Source organism: Clinocottus analis, unplaced genomic scaffold (assembly GCF_023055335.1).
Source record: "Clinocottus analis isolate CAN_PGR_092001 unplaced genomic scaffold, fCliAna1.0.p SCAF_10, whole genome shotgun sequence".
NCBI classification, from domain to species: domain Eukaryota; kingdom Metazoa; phylum Chordata; class Actinopteri; order Perciformes; family Cottidae; genus Clinocottus; species Clinocottus analis.
The window spans coordinates 4,738,863-4,748,747 of record NW_027175821.1 but is presented as its reverse complement, the minus strand read 5'-3'; positions in this window follow the sequence as shown (position 1 = coordinate 4,748,747).

Genomic DNA, 9,885 nt, shown 5'->3' with positions numbered 1-9,885 from the left:
TGTTTGTTGTCGAACCAGTTTTCTGACGAGGTTACTTTGTGTCGACGTCTGTGCCAAAAGAAACACGGAGGAAGAACAGATTATTTCCTGTCTGCTTCTGTTGCTGAGGTCGGGCCTGCTCACTTTATATATGAGCCACGAGCTTGCACGTGCTCCTGATAACCTAAAGACCTCCACAAGGCCCCATCAGTTTAGCTGGTGTTGAGACCTAAAGTGTGTGTGTGTGTGTGTGTGTGTGTGTGTGAGAGATCAAGGACTGGGAATCGGGATGCACACTGGGGAAACTAATCTAGCAGGATCTGAAAAGCATTTCATGGCAATTTTTTCAAAAGCGTCGTGCACATACCGCACGTGACCGCAATCTAACCCTTTCGTATAATTGATTAACTCTCAGACGAGCTGTTGCACGGGCATGATGAGACTCCTCCCCGCCAGTACTTTGCAAGAGGATAAACTCCTCGACTGTTATTTCCACGGATTAATCATCAATGAGAACATTGGTTGTAATCTCCTCCGTTTGGACGGGCCGACGAAAAAGCGGGTGACCACGGGAAATCTTTTTCCAGGACCAGGGGGGGGGCAGATTACTCGCACGCGCCCGTGCAGACGCGCCAACCTTCAGGGCGACCGGACGCTCGAAGGGCCCCCCACGTGGACTCGTCGGTGCCCATCCTTGACATTTCTGTGCCCAATGAAATATCCGGTAACCAATGAAATGAAAGGGGGAAAGAATCTCTCGCCGGATTAAGAGGAGGCGCTCCGTGGGCCGTAACGGAGACGTCAAGGTGAATGCGAAATGAGGAAAAGGGATCAATGGCCTGCATTATGAAGGAGCAGGTTTCACCAGACGAGCCCAAACAGGTCTGGGATTCCAGCGGCGGCGACGCTATGAATAGAGTGTGGGAACCCGGTGTCTGCCTCCCCGCCGCCCGCCGCCGTCGCCGCCGTATTGAGTCAGCGGGGCCGAGAAAAGGCACGCCGAACGAGTGACGGGGCCATTGTGCGGGAGGATTAGCCTCCCTTTTGACACCGAGGCCAGAGATGGTCCGGCGTGTCGAGGAAATCTGTCATCGCCAGAGCCGCAGGTGGTCCAGAGGGGGCATTCGGCCCCCTGTGAGGCGAGAAAACAAGCGTTTTTTTTTTTTTTCTTCTTCCTTTTTCTTCTCCAGCCGGGACTCGGGTGATATTTACCCCGGGTGACCCTGGAATCTGGTTCTCCGCATCGTCTCTCCTCACCTCTCTCACATGGAGACGCTTGCTCGCGTCCCAGCGGGCTTGAGCACCGCTGCGAGCATAACAATGCCCCCCCCCCCCCCCCTCCTCCCTCTTCCTCCCTCTTCCACCCCAAACTTGAAGCAAAATTATGGTTTTTCAATTAGAAGAGGGGTGGTGGGGGATGTGAAAAAACATGCAAGCCTCTGAGGCGGCGCCGCGGCCTACATTTCTCCCATTTTCAGAAAAAAAAATCCCTTGAAGCTCATTCAAAGGTGACCCGCCGATGACTGAACGCATTTCTGGGCCAAGCCGACTCTGCTAAATCACGAGTCTCGCTAAAGTTTGGATGAGCGTCTTGCGAGGGCGTGATGAGACGGGTCCCATAAAGATGACAGAGGGCCCCGGCGTGTCACCAGCCCCTGCCAGGAAACCCCGGTGATTAACGAGGGGCCGGGGCACCCCCTGCTAATAAGACTCATCTCTTTAATTGGCTCCACGATATAACCGTGCAAATGGCCCTGCGGGGTGAGGGAGAGTGTGCGCCGGTTAAACGTGTGTGTGTCTGTGTGTGTGTGTGTGTGTGTGTGTGTGCATGTATGCCTACGCCATGTCAATTTGTGCATGCTGCAGGAGGGGAATGTATGTGTCGTGCATGTGCCTGTGATTAGCTTCCTCACCTCCCTCCCTGCGTGGATACAAGCCAGCGGTGACGTAGCGGCGCCTCATTAGAAGGAGAGCACTTTCCGCAGCCGGGCCAGGACTTAACGCCTCACCCAATAATAATTTATTCAATCTATTCTTAAGTATGGCATGCGCTGGCAGAGAGGGGTTAGGTTATGTAAGAGTGCGACCGTGCCTGGTCTTAGCGCGATATGATGGTAATTATAAATCTGAGGGAGACGACAGATGGCGGCGTACTTTAAAAGGTTCAGCAGGTAGGACTGGTACTACTCTTGTGCCGCCAGATCAGAACCCAGGAAAGTGAGAAGGTGGGGGAGAGAGGAAGGAGAGGAATCAAGAGTACGTAGTCAAAGGAGAGAGAGTGCAGACGCAGCGAGAGAGAGCTGGTCCTCGTTAGCGCGCTGTTCATCAGTCATGTGAGGTCAGAGGACCCTGAGGGGGCGGTGTGCAACCCTTCACCTCCGACCCCTGAACCCCCCCCCCCCCCCTTCAGCCGGCACCTGGAGCCGAGGTATTTCTTCGTTATGCACACTGGGGTCTCTGATTCACGGCCAGATCCGAGGTAGCCTCTCCAACGGTTGTAAATTTGGGCAGTATCTCTACTGCACATCGCAGAACATTAAACCCAAAAGGAGGCGTGGGGGGAGAAGGAGGACCAGCCAGTGTTTTAGTGGCAACGGAGAGAGGAAGGAGGAAACGCAGAGAGGTACATGAGACGGAGAGGGAGGGGATGGGGTCAGGGTCACAGCTGCGATAAAGGGGTCAGCGTGAAAGATGTTGCTTCAGCGAGGCCGCGAAGGAAAACAAACAATCCTCCTAAAAATAGTTGGCAGCGCCGTTCATCCGTCATCGGCCTTTGCCTCACACAGGTGTGGGCGACTTTGCTCTCGATAACAGACTTGGAGTCTGCTGACTTCTCCGAGCAAACTGGGTTAATAATGTGAAGGAGAGGAGGGGGCGGGGGGGACAACAAAGTGTCTTAATCCTAACTTCTCTGAAGCTCATAGGCCCCTTTGACAAACAGCCAATGATTGTCTTAACCCCTCCAATAAATATGACATGCTCCTTTCAACTTCATATCTGCCCCCCCCACTAAACCCTCAACCCTGACCTTTACCCCCTCAACCTGAGCGGGGCGACCTTCCCTCGCTCCATATGTCTTAATATCCCGAGAAGAATCCCCCCCCCCCCCCCTCTGAGCCACAGCAGCAGCAGCAGAGCCGCTCGGAGCAAAGTTTGCTTTTGACTGGCTGATTGACAGATTGCAGTGTGAGCGAGCCCGAAATGCTCAAGGCAAATAAGACATGCCGGAATACACACACACACACACACACACACACACGCGAGCACACACACGCCCCGGCGTGCCTGCGTCTGCCTATCATTCGCTTCTCTCCCTGTGCCCCCTCACTTCTTCCGGTTGCCCCTCCTTTTCTTTATTTATGCCTGCAGAGCCACTTTGTTGTGCTTTTAGTGGCTGGGTTTGTAGATGGAGCAGATGCTGGAGCTGATATTCCCTGATCCTGCAGCGAGCCGAGATAAGAGCAGATTTATGCCAGAGTGAGGGAGCATGGGAGTAATTGCTGAGGCTTTGATGATGCGGCTGAGAGCACTCGCGTACCCTCGGTTTCTTGCTAACAAGGACATCCTCAGATTCAGCAGTGCGTCTCTCCGGGTTTCAAGTGTGTGTTGTTATTTTCGGTGCACGTCTTGTGTTGCCATAGGTCCGCTCGGGCCACAGTGAGCGCTGGGTTTTCACCGCTTCCTCCCTACCCTGTGTGTGTGTGTGTGTGTGTGTGTGTGTGTGTGTGTGTGTGTGTGTGTGTGTGTGTGTGTGTACATTAGCTTTGAGTGTTCTGCCGTCTATTGTTTTAGAGGCGTGTCACAATTACAGCGTTATGTGTCTGTGTGTGAGTGTGTGTTTGTGTGTGACCTCCTCTGGGATTTTTTCACGGTCTCTTTATTTATAGCTGCAGAGACTCACGCTCAGCTGGAAACATATGACATAATCAGGATGACAGATAACATTCTATGTGCAGATAAGGTTATCTCAATGTGATTTTCTATGGTTCGGATGCGTGTATTTTCCCAGGAACAGATCGCGGCAGCTGAGAGACGGCTCATCCGGAGGATGTTTCTCCACAGTCATCGTGAGGACCGGGGGCCTGTATGCAGGGTCTCTGTCCTAAAATAGATGTGTCATTGGTTTATTTACCTCTTATTTAACCAGATACATCAAGTGGAGAACCTGTTGGACAAAAAAGGCAGCAACAGGAGGCAAACGTAGAAACGTCTCGATCCATCTCACACCAAAAAATCGTGTTTCAGCTTCTTTTGCAACTCATTCTCGTCGCTTGGAGCAGGAAACTGGAAATATTAATCTATGGTGGAAGCTGCGGCGGCCTACGACGTCACACTGCACCTGCCCTGGGGGGTGGGAGGAGGAGGAGGAGGAGGAGGAGGAGGAGGGGGGTCCGAGTGATGATGTCACTGAGGACATGTCAGCGACACCGGGCGGCACCAATGACGTTGATCCCGAGGGACTTTGGAGCCTGACCTGACTCTTGACTGATGCAAGTGGACTCAGATAGGACAGATACCTTTGTGAGGCACACACACACACACACACACACACACACACACACACACACACACACACACACCCACACAACCCTTATCTTTCGGCCTGCCCTGGCCATCACCCTGGGCCTTCCTGTTTTTCTCAGGGGCCCCAGAAGGATTGCAGCTCAGTGGAGTCGTGCGCAGCTATTAGCTTTGCCTTGGAGAGCCACTTTGAGGAGCATCTACTGCAGGGAGAGAGAGAGAAGGGGGGGGGGGCGATAAGTGGAAGATCATTAGAAGCCCTGAGCCGGAGCCAAAGAGAGTTAAATGGCGCAACACCACAAGATCATAACGCGGGCCAAAATCGGCAAAGGAACCCCGGGGACCAAATGAGACGCGAGATCCCTCTGTAGCATTTAGCGACGATCATTTTCCTTCACCGCGTCGGCACCGTGGGCAACTCGCTCCGAGCCCGCCCAAAGAGCGCCGGCTCTCAGTTCAGAGGAGGGAGAGAGCAATGAGTCAGAGCCCCTGCCCCAATTATATCTGCATCCTGCAGTCTGCTCTTGAAAGCAAACACACACACACACACACACACACACGCATACACAAACACACACACGCACGCGCACACATCTTCACTCAAGACAAAAAAAACAACAGCACACACACACAGGGGCAGAAAGACACACTTTGAAATCCACACCGCACACATAGCTGCCAAGAATTGCATGTAGCAGTCAGAAAATAACAGGCTGGAAAACAGAAACACACACACGCGCACACACACACACACGGCACTTGAACAGGAGCTTGTTGACCATCACACAGTCGCGGACTGTGAAGAAGAGGGGGGTGGGGCGAAGAGGAGGGGGGGGGTGAGCTCACAGAGGTCGCTTTGAAGTTTCTATTCAGGTCTTTGTCCCATTCAGGCTGCTGGCAGTAGACATCTCTACTAGAGACCCGGCCCCGCCCACCGCCACGCCGTCCCCTCACACACTCGGAAAGAAAGGGAGGCACGTCCGCAGGTCCTGTCCGTCACACGGGCCTTAATTAGAGGGGATTCGAATGCCCCCTTTTGTGCCCTCCTCACTCTCGTTGCCTCTTTCTTCAACCCCTCCCTCCCTCCCCCCCTACACACACACACACACACACACGCTCACACTCATTTCACTCTCTTTTCACCAGCTCTCACCCTCTCCTTTTCTCCCATTCCTCAATCTCTCCCTCTTTTTCCCCACTTTTGTTGCCCTCATTTTCTTGGCAGGGAGGGAGGCACCTCTCCAGACGTTCCTCTATGCCCTGAGTCCCTTTATACACCCCCCCACCACACACACACACACACACACACACACACACACACACACACACACACTCACACCCACACCACCACTCTTCTCTTTCTCGCTGCCCCTTTCCTCTCACAAGTCTGGAAGCTGAGTGTGACCTAATGTTTGACAGACAAGTAGCCTTGGAGAAAGGACTCATCTATCAGAGGCTTGTAATTCTATTAGAATAGACAGACCACCCCTCCCCCCTCCTCCCCCCTCCTCCCCCTCTACTCCCCCCTCCTCCCAGGCCCGTATTTGGCATATTCTCCCCATCAATTTAACTCTTCTCTAAACCCTCAAGGCGACCGGCCTACTAAATGCAGTTTACAGCAACAAATAATCACAGTGAGTTATTAATGTGTGTGTGTGTGTGTGTGTGTGTGTGTGTGTGTGTGTGTGTGTGTGTGTCTCGGTGCGTGTCCTAACTTTCCACCTATCTTTCTTTCGTTTTTTTTTTGTTTTTTTTTGGCGGGGAACTGTTGAGCGCTTTGATATTAAGCATCAAAGAACAATTTCTCTTTTCAAATTCTAATCTCATCCGAGAGGCTGGAAATAAAAAATGAAAAAAAGAAGCAAAAATTCAGGGGAACTGTGGCAAGTTAAGATAGGAGGATCACAACCAGCCACTAATCAGGATTGTTATCAAGATCCCCAGATGTTTATATGTAGACAAAGACGCTTACACGAAACATCTATTGTCGAGGCTTGTTATCAGACCTAATTACTGATATGAGCGAAAGGAAGAGAGGAGAGGAGAAGAGATGGGAGGAGAAGAAAAGAGAAGAGAAGAGGCTTTGCTCACGTCCCCTGCTGGGATGTTAAATCGAGGACATGTTTATCGCAGATTGTTATTTGTCTGTAATCAGCGCCTTCCTGTCAGTCGTGATGGGTCGAGATGAGTAAACGAGAGGAGGCGAGAGAAGGAGACGAGTGAAGGGAGGAAGACGTCTGGACGGCAATCGAGCGTGCCACAAACAGGAAATGTAAGTCTGCGGACACCCCAGCTGCTGTGTTTGGCCTCGCCGCCGCCGCTACAGTCAAATCAAAGCAGCAGGAATAGCTCACACGACAACATTTCAAGTGTCAGCCCCCCCCCCCTCCCCAAAATAGTCCGTTTACATTAGCCGAGCTTTTCCCACTGTTTCAACCCCGGGAGCCCAGTGTTTGGAGTGAACTCATGTTGTTTGCCTCTTTGTTTCCTTTAGTGGACACTTTACCGTGCGTGTAGACGGACGGGAAACATGCTGCCGGGTGCGCGCGTGTGTGTGTGTGTGTGTCGGCCTTCGTGAGGATGTGTTGTCTCAGTGGTTAATGGCTGTTCGATATTGATTACAGCTGGAGACATCCGAGTCACATGTTCCTCGTCCTCCCCAGATAACGAGGGTTAACCACTTGACCCCGTGCATGCCAAAAGGGGCTCGAAACCCGGATCCAGAGCCCAGTGCCGAGGCCACATGTCCCGCAGCGCCACGGAGGCCTCGGCCCGCGGGTCTCCGGCCTTACCCCCCCCCCCTCCCCCTCCTCCTAGATCACGTCCGTGTCATGGAGCCGCACCAGAAGGGGAAACACGCCAGACTTCATTAAGGGCAGATTAAAAGCAAGTGGAGGCCACTTTAGCTGTGATTTATTTTCCCTGTGAGGGTTGCTGGGTTGAGTGATGATGTCATGGCTTCGGTGTTTGCGAAGTGTAAATAGCAGATTGAGAAGGAACCATGTCCTCGGCAGGAGGGTTCATCTTGGTAGCGACGGAGAGAGAGAGCGGAGAGAATCTGGACTGTTCTTCATTTTAGAGCTGAAACAAATCAGAGGACAGTTAAACAAATTATAGTCATCTGCAAACATTTTTAGCAGAATTGATGATCTTCTAAGTCAGTTACGTGTCTGGTTTTCCTGCTTTTTCCATCTTTTTCCATCACTATAAACTCAACTTTTGGATCGCCATGAAATTTGGTGCAGACATTCATGGTCCCCAGCGGATGAATCCGCCTGACTTTCGGTGATGACTTGTTTGTTTTGAGGTGTGAGTGATAGGATGGGCTGCCATTACATTTTGGCGTAGATATTCATGGTCCCCAGAGGATGGATCCGCCTGACTTTAGACTTCTTTGTTTCTCTACCATGAGGTTTGAAGTTTCTGCTCTTCAGTGAAATTTCTGGACAGTGATAGGATGGGCTGCCAATACATTTTGGCGTATATATTCATGGTCCCCAGAGGATGGATCCTTCTTAATTTATTGATGCTTGTACATTTCCCGGTCTGCCGTAGCCGGGTGAAAGTTCCCCCTCGTTTTGAGAAATATCTCAACATCTACTACAGCAGATATGCTGGCACAACATCTTGTACATATATTCTTGGTTCCCAGAGGATCAATCTTTACAACTATTGCAATGTTTCTGCTCCGCGAGGTGGACATCTGTGTGAAAGGGGAAATGCCTCAACAACTATGGAACATATGGCCATAACATTGGACGTGACGGCACGTGGACACATTCATGTCCCCCTCAGGATGAACTACAAAGAACTTTGGTGATTATCATGAATGAGAATCATTTTTTGTTGTGGCCTGGAGTCAGAAGAGCGTCTGAGTGTATGAGCATCGCTGGTATTAAAGTACATTCAGGCTATTTATAGAGGAACTAATCACAGCCACCTATACACATTAACATGATGACCTCATTCCTTGGAAACACCACTATCTCATAGGTGGCTGTCTGAGGAGGAGGGCGGGGGGGGGGGATAAATCAAATTGCCTTCCGTGTGTGTGTGTGTGTGACAGAACATGGAAGCTACTCCCAACACGCTTCCCTTTGTCCTGACATGTGCTGCACTTTGTCGAGCTGTTATGTCTTCGCCGAACAACGAGGACGGTCCAATACCTTCGTAATCCTCTCGTGCTGTACGCGATGGCGAGTTCCTCCTCTGCCACGTGTACAAGTTGGAAAAGAAGTTCAGATTTTGCTTCTCGGGGGCGGGGGGGGGAAGCGTCAGCGTGGTATTGTGCTTGGCTAACAATGTGTTTTGGATTGCGCTGCTTCCAGGCTGCGGTTTGATCAGACTCTTACAGCAACAGCGCGGTATGTCCACCACCACCACCACCGTCACCGCCACGGGGCCACGTTCCCATCGACCGCTCATCTTCGGCCCCTTCAGCTGTGGCACTCGTCACAGTCGTGTACGAGGAGGGCTTCTCATTGGCCTCGCAGCAGATCGGGGGTCAGGGGGGTCAATCTGTGAGCATCCGATTGGCCCCTGAGGTATCAGGTATCCCAGGCGTCCCCGCCGCCATGCCAGCTCTGTGGCAACTGGCCCGTGTTTGCCGTCACTAAGACAACACTGGTACGGCTTTTAAGCCCGGCTTCTGAGGATGCAGCAGTGGCAACGCTCCAGCAGCACTTGAAGCACGAAGAACAACTTTGTGACCTCTGCAAACTTTTTTTTTTTTCTTTTTTTTTTCCTCTTCTACATGCAAAATAGGTGAAGCCGAGCCAGAAAATCCCCACTCGGATGCAGCCATGACGCTCCAACTCTGTCTGTTGCCCCATGTTTTATCACTGCCTCACACATAAATACTTTCAAATGATTAGAGTGCACACCCATTTGGGTTTGACGCTGAGCTTTGCATTGTTTCGCAAAGATTTATGGGCTGGTGAGGCACAACGGGATGTAAAGTAATAAAAAAAAAAAGATTCAGGAACCATAAGACATGTTTTAATGTCCCTTATCTCGCTCCTCCGATTTTATTGAATCCAACCTCCTTTATTCCATGAATCGATTTCATCACAACCATTAGGGGGCGGCATTGATTGTATAAATGCACCACAATTAAGATAAACTCTCCTTCTCCCCCTGCCTCTCTTTCTCTCTCTCTCTTTCTCTCTTTCTTTCTCTCTCTCACACACACACACATGCGCACAAAGGGGGCACAGACATGGACATGATCAATTATGTGTCAAGCATTTCTTCCTCAATGAATGAATGGCCCAATGACTATAGGCTACCGACCGCCTATTGTCCATTGACACTGGAGACGAAGTTCTCATGCAGTTCATTATCCCAAAAGAGGACAACTAGAAAGAGATCCAAAGAGACCATTAA